The sequence below is a fragment of the Podarcis melisellensis genome, assembly GCF_964234715.1.
Source record: "Podarcis melisellensis genome assembly, chromosome: 12".
In the NCBI taxonomy this organism is placed as follows: domain Eukaryota; kingdom Metazoa; phylum Chordata; class Lepidosauria; order Squamata; family Lacertidae; genus Podarcis; species Podarcis melisellensis.
The window spans coordinates 3,713,133-3,727,516 of NC_138544.1; the positions used below are offsets into that span (position 1 = coordinate 3,713,133).

The following is a 14,384-nucleotide window of genomic DNA, read 5'->3' on the forward strand; positions in this document are numbered from 1 at the left end:
GCCCTCCCGTCCCCGAGCTTCGGCGCTCCAGAGTCCCCGGGGGAGGCAGGCAGGCAGGCAGGGCTGCCCTTTTTGTGCCAGCCCCGCTCCACGTGGAGAGGCGCGCGCAGAGAGGAAAGTTGCGCGAGCGGGCGCTCCGGCAGGATCGCGGGGCGGGTAGAGTCTGTCTGTCTGTCTGTCTTTCTCCCGGCAGATCGCCTCCCCCCCCCCCAACACCCAGAGGGGGAGGAGGAGGAGAGAGGGAAGGAGGAGAGGAGGGAGGGAGGCGGGCGGGCGGGCGGCGGAGGACAGCCCGGCAACATCTGCAAAACTTGGAGGAGAGGAGGGAGGAGGCGGCGGCAGAGGAAGCGGCGGACTCGGGGCAACTTTTCGGAACACGTGAGTTAGGAGAGTTGCATGTTTTCCTTCCCCCTTCTTCTTCTTCCCTGGACCGGGAGGCAGAGAAGGGAACGAGGTCAGAGAAGGGGGAGAGAAAGCGGAGAAAGGGAGCAGGAGGAGGAGGAGGAGGAAGGGGCAGCGCCCGAAGCGCCTTTGCCTCCCTCTGCGTGCAAGTTGGTGATCTGCGAAGTGGCGGCGGGCTGTCCTCCTTTCTTCGGGGTTGTTGTCGAACCGGGAGAGATGTCACTCGGGGCTCCTCCGTGAGTCAGGAGGGATCGGATTACAGCGGGGGGGGGGGCGCCGGGGAACCGCTGGAAGGTCTCGGCGAGAAAGAGAAATAAGCGCGCGCGCGCCTGAAGGCAGCCCCAAACGGGAGGGCGAGCGGCGGGCGCGTCAAAGGAAGGCAGAGCTCTCCCCCGAGCGCCCCGCGCCCCCCCGCTCCTCCCCCTGCCCAGCCCCCCTCCAAAAGAGAAGCCCGGTGCCCTCATTCATCCTCGGGGAGCGGCGCTGCTAAGCTGGCCGCGGAGGAGCCGGCGAGGCCCCGATCTTCGCCTATGGGGAGCTCGCGGGCTGCTCCCCACCCCAGCCCAAGCGGCGGCAGGTAAGCCGTGCCCGGGCTTTTCGGGCGGGGGCTGGAGGGGCGCGCGCGCGCGCGCAAAGAGAGAGAGAGAGAGAGAGGAGGGGAAAGTTCTTTGTTTAACTTGCAGTGCGCTGGCCGCGCGGAAAAGAAAGTTGGAGTGGGGCTGGGAGGGAGGGAGGGAGAAGAGCTTCCCTTTTCTGCCCTCGATCCCTCCGAGCCCGGAGGATGGAGAGTTCGGGGGGAAGTGGAGCCGGCCCGGCTGCCAAGGCAGGGCGCGCTTGCTGGCGAGTGGCTCGGCTGGCGCTCCTGCAGGGGCTTGTCCCGGAGCAAGCCCGGCTCGGCTCGGGCTGGCGGAGGCGCCAAAAGCGCGCGGCGCGTGGGCCTCTCCGCGCCCCTTCGCGCTCCCTGCACTCGGAGAGCATTGGGAGGCTTCCCGTCCCGCAGCTCAGTTGCACCGCTGCACATTTTGCAGGCTCCCCGCAGCTGCTTGGCCTCTTCCAAGGGGCGGGAGGGAGGGAGGGAGAGAGAGAGCGGGGTGGAAATAGCGTTGACTTTCTTGCCAGCAGTTTCTGTGGTGGCTGGAAGTTTGCCACATCTGGAAGGGTGGAAGCAAGTGATCGGATGTGGTACTGTACACAACCTTCTGCTGTTATTTGTAGTGTTAGGAAGGGTGCCTTTTTAATCTCTTCTCTCTCTCTTTTTGGAGTGATTCATTTGCTTGGAAGGTCCTGGGAAAAAGGGAGGGGTGTTGAAGGAAGACGGGAGCAAAGCTTCCAGTTTTAAAAAAGCTGAGAGTTAAAAGCGAAACTTTCAGAGTTTACTGTTGCAGAATGAGAGAAGGGTCCCGTGGCAACCTGAAGGTTGGTTAGCTGGTTTTGGCACAGATGCTTGAATTTCCATTGTTAGCTGACACTTTTGTAATAATCTGGCAAGGTGCAACCCAAATACTCCCTGGATCTGAATATTTTTCTGTTGTTCAGATTTCTCCTTTCCTTACATTTTGGCTGCTTCTGCCAAACTTCATTCTCTGGGTGGCGAGGACTTCTTGACCGGACAGCTATATGAATCACACCCAGCAGTTAACTTTCTCAAACTTGGAAAAGGGCTAGAGGGAGCTTCGAAAAAGAGGCAGAGTAAATAGTGGCAGGCAAAGCAATTTGGATTAGACTCTTGGGCAAGTAAACACATCAAAGGGACCCTAAAAGGCTCCTGGAAAGTATCTGTGTTGTTATGTCAGGGCAACCCTTCTTCTTTTGGGTTGTTCACAGTTGCAGCTTCTGTGATTGGGAGGGGGCTGCCACTTGGGGTTTGCGGCTGCAAGCACCATATGGGGAAAAGGGTTCAAAAAGCTAACCCCCTACCCCAAATTATTTCAATCCTCTGGTGTATCATGTTGATTCCACCCTTGGGGTGTTTGTGGCCTTTTGCCAGTTTATATGTAGAGATATTTATGTAAAACATTTTCTTGCTGTTCTCTGCCAGCTGTTCCACATTTTCCAGCTGCCAGTTCAGTTTGAAAGGATGGTCCCTTTCCACCCCAGCCTAGCAGAGCCTTTTTAAGGCCAAGTTATAGGTGGCAAGTTAGGGGCCTAAGAGAAGTCAGCATTAGCTAGCTGGGCAGCAGACGTTGTTAACTTGCTTCTTTTTGGAAGGCATTAAACTTTTTTAAAAAAAATCAGGCCTTTTCTATTTTGATGTTTGAACCTGCAATTTTGGTTTTATTTGTATGGGTCACAGAAAAAACCTCATCTGTTCCCAGCTCTTTTGAATATGTGGTTCTTTTAATTATATCAGGGCATTCTATGCTTTTTTCTGTGTCCACATGATTCCAAAACGGCAACACAAATACTTGGGTGCAAATGAACACTGAGGAACCAAGCTTGTGTTTGAAAGGAGTAGATGAGGAAGGAAAGAAGGGGTTGTCTTCTCTGTCTAGATTATACCCTAAAATTACTCATAAGTAGCCTTTAACTGTTCAGTGCATTTATGCAGTTGCGTTCTCAATTTGGAATGGTGTGTTAGTGATCGATGCCTATAATTGTTTCCTTTAGGCTCTTTATTAAAAATTAATTGGGATCTGACAGTTTATTAATTGCATATCTCAAAGATTATTTTGAAAGAAGGATGCAGTGTTTAAAATGTAAAGAATTATGAAAATTTGAAATACTTCAGAGCACCTTATTGTAGCTGAGTTGAGGTTATCTGTTAAAAAAACCTAACCATGAATGACTTCAGCAGTGTAAACTGTATAAAGTATTTCAATAATTTATTTACGAGATATTGCTTGCAACATCCTGGTAGATGACTTGTAGATGGTTATTTTTCAGCCTTATTAAAACAAACATTAAATTACATCAAATTGGCTGTAAGAGGCAGTTGGTTTGCTTTTGCTAGAACAAAACAGCTTCAATTCCCTGCATGTTTGCTCAGAAGCAGGTCCTACTGAGATCAATGGGACTATAGATGAAGCAAGTCTGTGTGGAAGAATGCAGTTTACTTGATTTCTTACACTGTGTTTGTAAGGCACCCTTACTAGGAAATAAATTCCAATGAAATCAGTTAGATAGAATATACTTTGAAGCAATTATGTTTTGGATCAGGGTGCTGGAAATCAGGAAAGATGGAACGATGATGTAATGTAATTCTTCAAAGGAAAAAATCAAAGCTAGAGAGTCAGTACAGTAGCTGTATTTCAAGGGTGTATGTGTGCATGTGTTCATAATTTTACGTCGCATCACTGCTCATGTTCGTCAGTGAAACTTTGTTTGCTAAAGCTTTTATCTGCATAAGAAATACTGAACCAAAAAAGACATTGCATATATTGTCTTGACTAAAAATGCAAAACTTGTACCCAACACCAAACAGAAGTTTGTAGAAAAGGCTAAGTCTTTTGAAATATAAGTGGTTTGTAGTTACGTTCCAGGCACCTTGCATTATTTTCATATGGTATTTTTCATTTGGGTGAGATGTATTTGGACAGAGACAACATTTTCTATATGCAAAATGTTGAACTCTGGTTCTGCTGCAAACACAACAACCAGAGCACTTGCTTTGAAAGTTTAAAAGTTTAAAATTCATGTGGGGAGAGGTCCAGCTTTGTACTATAGAAGGCAGGGACTAGTGTTCATTGATTTCAATGGAGTAAGGGTGACTTTCTTTGCTGTAATTATTAATTACCTTTTATAGGACTTTTAAGAGTACTAAAGTCATCTCTTTCTTACTTGCAATCATTTGTAATTGCTAGCGTGAATCACTGTCTTGTTTTACGCTTTGCAAAGGTGTTTATTTGATGTTTAAAGGCATTTTAGAAAACTTTTCTACAATTTCCCTTCAGAGTAAAGCATCTGATGCTTATTAAACTGGGAAGGGGGAGGCCAGAGAGTTATGAAAGGAAACGGTTTAATGGCCATTGTTGCCTGCACTCCAGCGTGAGGAGACAGTAATGTACTAAGAAGAAGCAGACTCGGAGCAAGAGTGAATCAATGAGTCATGAAATCCTCAGGAAGACCTTAGTAATGGAATGTTAATGCTTTTAGACTATAGCAGATTATCTCAAAAGTCAGAGTTTTCTACTATATATGCAATTGTGGTAAATCCCCTAAACTAAAGAAATACTTTGAAGAAGGCATTCCTAAGACTGGTCCTCATATTCTTCAGTTTATTTGATTTTTTTCTTTTTAAGAAGTCAAGACATATTTCATTTGATCAGTTTGCAGTAAGGAAGTGAGATGCTAAATTTACTCAATAAACCTTTTGTTCTTGTTTTACAAAAGGCTCAGCTCTAATAATTATTTCAAAGAGCCTTTTAATCAGTATTTCCACAACATACACCTTCAACCTTCCTTTGCTCTCCCTGTTCTGTTGCTTGTCTACATTGGAATCGATTTGTTCCAGCTTAAAAAAATAAAATAAAGGGAGATGGAATAAACAAAATAAAAATAAAAATTGGGGGCATGCTGTAAAACTTTTTTTCAAGTTTTCTCTGTGTATTTTCCTATCTTTACTTTTATTTGATAGGTCTGTGAAATAGAGCTGTAGACTGGCAAAGACTTTAAATGAAATTTCACACTTTGATGATTTTTTTTTCAACTTTGATATATTGACAGCAAAAGGAGCTGCAAAGCTTTTATATAACTTGAGCAGTAACGCCAAGCAGCAGTCAAATGTCTCTCTGCATTTGTGTTTAACTGCAGAAGAAAAACATGTCCATGGGCAGTTGAGGTTCTTATCAACTCCCTAATCCCAGATCCCAGCAAACCTTGAGGGCATGCCTCAGATCTTGCTGAAATCATTGTAGACTCTCTCACAGTTTGCAGATTAAATATGCTATGTGTTCCTGGCTCCAACAACAGTTTTATGAGCTTACTAAGCTTCCTGTTTTAAGATCTCATTTTTCTGAAGTTTTTAGGAGCTGCTAAAGGCAATGCTGTCTGGGCTAAGTAAGTGGCTCTTGTTAATTTAGAGACACTTCAGATATTTTATTCTGTCTGTAAAAATAGCCCAAATTGTTATTTTTAAATTGGAAGGCTATTTACATTGAAGGAGCAGCAACAAAAAAGCATTCTTTCTAAAGGGAGATGCTGCTGTCCTCCGGCGTGTCGGGGGAGGGCACAACGTTGTAAAGTTTTACATGGAACTTGATTTATTTGTTAATGGTGATTGGTCTGTCGAAAAATTAGACTTCTGTTGGAATTTCAGCGGTTAGGCAAAATCTCAGTATATTGTTCCTTACTGGTTGTTTGATGGGTCCTGAGAAATTTCTACATCTTCTCCCCCTTGCCAAAAAGACTGCTCTACCATTGCAGGCAATGCCCCCCACCCAAATTGTAATAATTCACATAGTTTGAAACCAAGGATATTTTTCCTATTCCTGCACCGGGAAAGAGCAATTTTGTCTGTTCCTTTCATCCTAAATCTTTTGTTTCCCCATAGCTGATGAACAGTTAACTCCCAAGTTTCATTCCCTGTTGTAATCATGTTTATGTATTTAGCGTAAGAGTGGCTTGTTAAAAGAAGGAAAATACCTATATCATTGTTCAACAACATGTGTCAAGTTATTCCCAAGGGAAGTTGAGCCAATTTTGTGCTTAAAGGTTATTCAGTGAATGAAATTGTGAAAGCCCATTTGTCAAGGTTTCTCTTAGTTTTCAACCCCCAAATTCATTGTCTTCCTGGCCCAGTCATTAGTCATCAGTGTATTAGCAATGCCTTCAGGCAATGCTGCCCAGCAGTACTTCTTCACACTACTCTAGCTCTCAAAGTGCACTCTGCCGACTTGCAGAATTACTGCACTGATTTCCACTTGGCTAGGTTTGAGGTAAGTCCCCTCCCTGCCTCCTCCTCCTCCTCCTGGCTCAGCTCAGCTCCCTCTCTAAGCCCTGCTTTCTTTCAGAGTCTCCTCGCTTTCTGCAGAGACTTGGAGGTGTGTGTAGATGTGGGAAGGCTTAGGATTTTTCTTAAGGACGTCGTTGTTATGGTATGAACAATACGTAACCATTACACTATTTTCAGACTGCAAGTAGATTGCTAAACGGAGACTTTCTGTGTTCTTTCAAGAGTTTCATAGTTGCTCAATACTGTATTCCATTTTGAGCATTGTTTTAAGAATTAGTCTCAGTATTAAAATACAATAATTGTTTTTAGCCTACGTGCTTCTACATGCTTACTCAAAAGTAAGTTGAACTTGGTGCAGTAATAAGTCTTCTTAAGACCACAGCCCTTTCATGCACTTGCTTGGAAGTACGTGCCATTTCTGTGATGTAAATCGCTTGGGTTTATTCTGCACTCCTAGGCACCCTTCCTAACTTAATCAGTAATTAGCTTGGCCATGTAGGATGGTGTGGCTTGACCTTTTCAAATGTGTAAGGTTTTTCACAAATGTGCATTTTTGGAAGGCGAAGATGGAATTTTGTGATTCTTGGGGAGCGGATTCAAAAGTACCTTCTGTTGCAGCAAAACAGAGCTGCTTTCTAGTCCCTTCTCCCCTGGCATTGCAGGAAGAGGGCAGAAAAGGTAAAATGTTCTGATACCTGTTTTACAACAAGACACAAGTGCAAAGCCTGAAATGAAGTTTAAAAGTTGGAAGGAAGGGCTTTATAAAGTGTGCATATTTACAATTGGAGTTCTTCTTGGGGCATGAAGCTTGTCATTCTTTTTACTGGAAAGGTGAAACATCTGGCTTTGCTTAGAATGTGAAAGACAGAATTCCTGGAGTTGAACCCCACGACTCTTAACAAGATCTTCCGAGAAGCCTTTGCTTAACATCTTGATTGGTAAAAGGTGGGGTGCTGGGGCCTGTTATTTAAATGACCCAAATTGAAACGATAAGTGCTCATGCATATAGTATTAAAATTGCCGCTGAATGCCAGAGACTGCTTTTCGTGGCTATATTCTTCATTCAGCTCCATTGCACGACGCTGATAGATTTAAATTTCATTGCAGTTGGGATTGATGCCATAAAACAATACATCATTGAGAATGGAAAACAAGCCATGATAAAGTCCTTGTGCCACTGGGATTCAGCAGTTAGCAGCATAGGAAAAGGGAGTATCTGTGCCAACCTACAGCTGTAGTGTTGTTGTTGTTGTTGTTGTTGTTGTTTGAACAGGTGAAAGCAGGACACAAAGCAAAAAAGGGAGAAAACCCCCCAACACTGCTGGTATTGTGTTTTCTTTATTGTTGTGGGGCGGGGGAGAGCCCCAAAGGACCTCTATCACCGTCACCTCTTTTCACCAAAAAACCTCACCGCAAGCATTCCCATTGCTTATAACAATATCAGTTGAAGAAGTCTTCAGACTTGCTATGAGCACAGCAAGATATGCTGATTGTCCTCTTCTGGGGCATATTCTCATGCTTCTGAGTGACCCATAGAATAAAAGGCATGCGTCTTCAAAGGGTTTCTGCATGTGCTTATGTTACGCAGGGGAATGTGAACGGTGACCTGGAATAAAAAAATGTACTTCATCCATGCTTTTTCCTACCGAAATATAGGGTGCATCTTTTCCTCCCTACATAAATGCTTATGGCAAATTCTCTCTTCTCGCCCCTTCCTCTCTCCTAATGGAATTCATGAATATACTACAGTATAGCAAAACAGCAGAGCTTTGGACTAGTTTCTCTGGATTCTTCAGTAAACCTGCAGTGATTTAGAAGGTGCAAAAACAGTTTTCTCTAGTTGTCAGGTACACTGTGCTATCAGTGCCAAATGCAATTTACGAGATCAGACAAGTGAGTGTCTTCCCTCCCCACTCTGCCTTCTCCCCCCCCCCCCAACTTTGATTAGATACAAGATTTATGAATTTATGGGACATTGTTTGTTGCTCTCTTTTACTTGAAGGAGATACACAATTGGAAGAAGTAATTCAGAAGGAATCCAAAGGCTATCTCATTCAAGAATTGTAGGAAGGGGTTCCAGTTGTCCTACATAGTCCATCACAGTGGAGGGATCCCCATCCAACCTCTGCTTAAAAACCGCCAATGAAGGAGAGTCCACTACCACTAGGCTGGTTTTGTTTTGCAGTTCTGTGTAATTCTGTGAGATTCTCATTGCCTTCCCCTGATCAGCTGCACTTGCAGGAGAATGCGGATCACACAACCTTACAAGCTTGCATTTTGCATGTTGGCAAGTTGCTAGTGATTTCAGTGGCATGTACACAATATATCAGGATGCTGAGTTCTCAAACAGTTGTTGAATTTCTACTTGCAGCAGGAATTACGGAACAGAGTCACAAATGAGAATCTGAAATAGAGTACTTTTTTATTTTAGTGCTGAGTTTCAGCTCTTGAAATAATAAATTAAAGTTCCTATTAAGTATTTGGCTCTGTCTCTTTTTATTCTGGTGCTGTGGAAGTAGAGTGTATGTGATCTATGAGCAAATGAAGAAGCACCGAGTAGACTATAAAACCAGATGAAGAGACTTTCCTAGAAGCAGATGCCGCTCTGAGCTGAGTCTCATCTGTTAGGAGCTATGCTAGGCTCATAAACAGCCACTTGAAAGCTTGCCTACGGTACTATCTGCCACCAGACAACTAAGCAGGGAAGGTCACTCACTATCTTAAACTTACATAGGTATGTATGAGTAGGCAGGCTAGTAAAAAAAATGTATGACAAACTTTTAGGGGCTTATTTGCAAAATGGAATTGGAGCATTAGCTCATTTTAATTCGGTCAGCTTGGCCAGTTTGTTTATTATTTATACGGTGGTGCCTCTGGTTACATATTTAATTTGTTCCAGAGGTCCGTACTTAACCTGAAACTGTTCTTAACCTGAGGTACCACTTTAGCTAATGGTTTATGTTCTCATCCTGAGGTAAAGTTCTTAACCTGAGGTACTACTCGTTAGCAGAGTTTGTAACCCGAGGTGTTTGTGACCTGAGGTACCACTGTACTTTTATAATGGGACAAGCTGTTGTGGACACCTCACACTCACTGCATCCAAGCCTTTTTGCTGGCTGCTCCCAGACCCTGGAACTCCCTCCCTGGAGAAGCCAGACAGGCTCCCTCCTCCTTGTCTTTCCACGGAAGACTTTCTGGTTCCATCTGGCTTTGGCACCTGACTGCTTTTCATGAGAGAGCAGGTGCTGTTCTGTTTTCCTGTGATGATCTGTATGCTTTTAATAGAGCTTTTACATTTATATACAGGCACCCCCCCCCACTTATGTGAGGGTTATGTTCCTGGCCCCCGTGCATGTAAGTGAAATCACGTAAACAGGGAGTGCCCTATAAGCACCTTTAAACATCCTCTCTGCCGCCCTCTCACCAGACCAAAAATACCTTATCCGAACATATCCATAACTAGAATTAAAACTTGGGGGGGGGGTGTATGTCTCCTCACAAGTCACAAGGACCTTTCCAGCTCTTTCTTGCCATTTCCAGGTTGGAATTGAATTACTTATTTATTTCCTGATGCCACACATATATGCAGTTGCGTGCAAGTTGATCACACTTAAATGTGTGTGTGTGGGGGGGATGGGAACGCTTGTAGAGCTTTAATTCTGTTAATGTTTAATTGTTTTTTTATTGATTGTTTCCTCCCTCTGTGCTTTTAGCTGTTCCTATTTTACCTGTAAGGCACATTAAGTTAAGCTGCAATAGAAAGCTTTCCAGTCTGATTTCAGAGGGAGAGGGTGACGCTTTTGGCCTTGTATGTGGGGCGTAGGGGCGCCCACGGGTGCCGCGTTGGCAACCTTTGTCTTATACTGCCTGTCCAACTCTCTTCTCTAGGAGCCTCTGGCCCAGCGCTAGTCACAAATAGTTCCAGGTGTGCAGCAGGTGAAAACGGGGCTGCAAAGGACAAACCGGGAGCTAAAAGGGCATTCCCGATTCCTCCCTGGCAAATGGGGGTTGCTGACAGGGCCGATCAGCTGGTGGCACCCTCTTTTTTGAAGTGGCCCTTTCAGCACCAATAAAAGTGTGAGGAGGAGGATGGTTTTTCCTTGTTTTGTTTCCCAGCACCTGTTAAAAGTTACTCTGCCTCTGCATGTGGAAGCCCCTACTAATAGCCATTGGTAGGTCTATGTTAATGAATTTGGCCATCTCTGCATGTTCGTGTAGTGAAATCTAAGTTGTGTGACGAACTATTGCATTCTTTATTGTCAGATTTCACTGCATGACCCCTCCCCCCATGCTCTAGTATCATGAAAGATGGATAAAATGGTTGCGGTATTTATTTATTATTGCCATACCATTTGTAGTTTTATGAGCCTCTCATGTCTTCCCCATGGTTACCTTTTTATTTCCTTGTTAAATTCCCAAATGCTTCAGCTTTTGTAGCCTTTACAGCATCTTTTCCTGCTTTTTAAAAATCATTTATACCACTATTTTGATGTCTGTGGGATATTGTTTAATAAAAACTTGTGAGATGGCACAGGCTGGAATTTGGTCCATAGAAGTTTCCTGGAATCCAGAAGTCATTCCATCTAATGAAGTCTTCTAAAACTTTTCTGTAATGACTAACCGAGGAATGTCTCACTTCTCCATCTTCTGGAGAGATGAATTATACTAAAAGAATTCCAGCAAATTATACCCAATTTTTAGAATGAACAATTAACAGCCAAGTTAAAATATTCTATTCCCCAAAAGAAATAGAATGAGAAGCACTGGGTATTTACTTTAATTGTAAGAAAATCTAGATTATTAGTATCAGGGGCAATCCCATCTATGGTAGTTCAGATTTATGGGATAGGATACAAATTAGGGAGAATTTCTGTGTGTTTGTGTGAATCTTCATCTGTTTGTTGTCTGGTTCAGAGAGATATACAGGACTCTAAAATGCTTTCATCTAGCAATTAATTGCAGCTGGAAGGAGTAGCGCATAGCATTCTGTAATCCTAATATCACTCCCAGTTACCCTGAGAGGTAAGTCATTGTTATTCCCATAACACTGATAGAACCTGGAAGGTGATGATTTAACAGGGGTACCCAGTTAATTCATGTCTGAACAGGGATTTGAACCTTTTTTCCTTTTAAAAGGCTTTGAGGGCCACTTCACACATTACATGGAGATGAGGTCAGGTCAACAGGGACCTACAGCTTGTTGCAGCTGAGCACAGTGCCTTTGCATTTTCATGCCTTTGCATTTTCATGCCTTAAATCAACAGTGGGCAGTCTACCAGCTTGCACATCTAATCTGAGGTCCACCAGTTAGAGGCTGGTACAAAGGACTTACACATCAAAATAAGGAATTATGAGACCCAAATTTATTCTGAGTTGCAGAACTGAACAGAACTCAATTCTTCCACTCACAAATCCATTCCTGGTTACCCTTCTCTTTCTTCATTTCAGCAGGAGGGGAGTCATTTTGTTGTTGCTATTGTTAAACAATTTGAAGTAAAAAAATACTTGCAAATCACGCAGAGATCTAGCTCTATCTTCTGCCTACCTGTGCTTTAGAATACAATGTGTATTTAGAAGACAGCACGTTGGCCCTGATTCTTCTGCGGGGAGCGCTTTGAGGTGCTTCCTATGCAGAAATGTATTTGAAGAATTCTGTATTAGAAATGGAAGTTTGTGGAAAATATTTCTTCTTTGAAGTCACGAATAGAGTTGTTATTCCTGTGAGGAAAAATGCATTATCCCTAGTTTTCACTCAAAAAAATTGTTGTGCAGCAGAGTGGGGGTCCCTGTATTATGAAGGATGGGAGTTTTTAGCTGAAATGCAATGTTCCTCTTCAGGGTGCTTGGGGGGAGGTCTTAAAGTTCAGCGGTAGAACATGCTCTGTTCCTTCATTCATTTGCTGCATCTGCTGCCCTTTCTTACCCTGAGGAGCTCAGGGTGGCATATACGGGTCCTTGCCCCCTTTTATCTTCACAAGAACTCGTTCTAGTAGATTTGGCTGAGAAGTAGTGACTGGTCCAGGGTCACCCAATGAGAATAATTAGTGGGCTGTGATTTGAACCCTGGTCTCCTCGATCTTCCTCAAGCCTGGCTCTCTTTAGAAGCTTCTAGGTTCAATCCATAGCATCTCCAGTTAAAGGATCTCAGGCTGCAAGACTGGAATCTGCATGAAACCTTGGCGAGGGGCACTGCATATAGGACTAGGTGGAGCACTAGCTTGACTTGGCATACAGCAGCTTCACCTGCTACTTTCTCCAGGGTAAGGAGCTGTTCATTGGTTTGGTTTGCACATCATGCTAATCCCAGCAATGTCTTTGTGCAAATTTGTGAGCACATGGCTGTTTTGTTCCTTTTCGTTTGTTCCACTTCTGTTCTGAGCTAAGCCATAGTTTGGCTTGGCAAGTTGCCTGAACTTGGGCTCATGGTTTAGCTCTCCCAGGAAAACCATGAGCTGCAAACCTTAGGGCATACTTTGGTTGCAGCTCGTGGTTATTCTCGAGAGCGTCAAACCATGAGCTCAGGTTTGGAAGTCTTGCTAAGTCAAGCCATAACTTGGCTCAGCAGAATGACTGGGAGCAGCAAAGCAGCTGCAATCTCTCCTGAAGCATGCATCTTTGCACCACAAGCCATGCTTTGATGTAGCATGTCATGCAGGCCAGGCCATTGTGCCAGTCACTTTTCCTTTTCATATCCAGTTTAGCTTTCTCTTGGGATAAAATAGACAATCTTCCACCTCTGTTCTCTTTGTGCCCTGCTTCCTTCTGTGCTTGATCTGCTTTTCCCTCCTCCATTCAGCACCCTACTTTAGTTGTATGCATTGCAGCACACACATACTGGCCTCATGGGGATAGTGCGACATTTTGAAAATACCCAAATTGCTAAGGAAAGTATACAAATGTTTCTCTCTTTAAGTGGAATATCTTTGTTGATAAAGCTCGCTGTTTTCACCTAATAAATGGAGTTAAAAATCTTTGTGGTGTCTGTAACACATTTTTATTTGCAGGCATGGCAAGCTTTGTCCTGGAGTGATAAGTTGTGACCAGCGCATAGCAGAGGACTTTCAATGTCTTTAAACTTGTGTCATAGTTTATGGACCATCCTCTGCTTCTCAGGAAAATGTCACTGTGAATCTGCACAAATTATTGTTAAATGTTTTTGAGGGCTTTGGGTTTTAAACATGCCCAGCGCAAGCTTGTATGAATATAAATAAAACAGCACTTGTTTTAAATTGTCTTGTGTGCATTCTGAATGGATCTGATAACGACGGAGCTTTCTTTATTCTTAAATATTCCCAAGGAATGGAGTAGCAAATTTTGATACAACTGATAAAGGACGCTTTATGCTTGAAAGAAGCTGTAATTTTCTGATTGTTCTACATGCTACCCCTTGTGTCTTTTCACTTTTACATGGTTTTGCTCTGTTGAGACAGATCCCTGAAGATTGCCTCCACTAGCATAGATCAAAGTGGTGCATATGAACACCCCAAATACCCAGAGTCATTTCTGAAAAAATTAAACATCCTGTCTTTGCTTGCACACTGATCAGGGCACTCTAGATGCTGATAGCAATCAGCATAAACTTTCCCTACTGCTGATGTAATGATGATGAATGCTGCAGCACTGTTGCTTCAGACAGCTCTTCTCAGTGGATGCAAACCACTTGTTAATGAATGAAATACAATTCCAAAGGCATCAAATGGAAACGGAGATCGGAATTTGAAAGAAGGCGATCGGTTAAAAGGGCAAGGACAATAAACCAACAGATGCAGAAAAGTGTGCTTCAAAAGAATTTTTTAATGCCCTTCTTACTTGGAAACCTTGTAGGGTCAGTGAAGATCAGTAAAGGGGATGGATTTCATCTAAGCTTAGAGGTTGGCCAGATGGCTTGCATTTTTCTGCACTCCTGAAATTTGCCAACTTCTGAATGCTTCAGGCCAAGACCGTACTTACTGGTCCAAGCAGCTGATGGAGAACGTATAGTCCACATGGCTCATTTCTCACAAGAACTGCTGAGGTGTCATAAGAAAAAAGATACCTGCCCTCCTGTTTGTGCACCATAGCAGGTGCATTAGCTAGCCATCTGAACTTACAC

General features: G+C 43.6%; 1 protein-coding gene across 2 annotated transcripts in view; it reads left to right on the plus strand.

Annotated features, from left to right (window-relative positions):
* Positions 1-272: 272 nt before the first annotated feature.
* The window catches only part of GLI3 (GLI family zinc finger 3), a 254,324-nt gene continuing 240,212 nt past the window's right edge, over positions 273-14,384 (plus strand). For both annotated transcript variants that reach the window (XM_081930977.1, XM_081930978.1), the window contains exon 1: positions 273-378. The gene's annotated coding sequence lies outside the window, so the exon portion shown is untranslated. The remainder of the gene's footprint in view (positions 379-14,384) is intronic.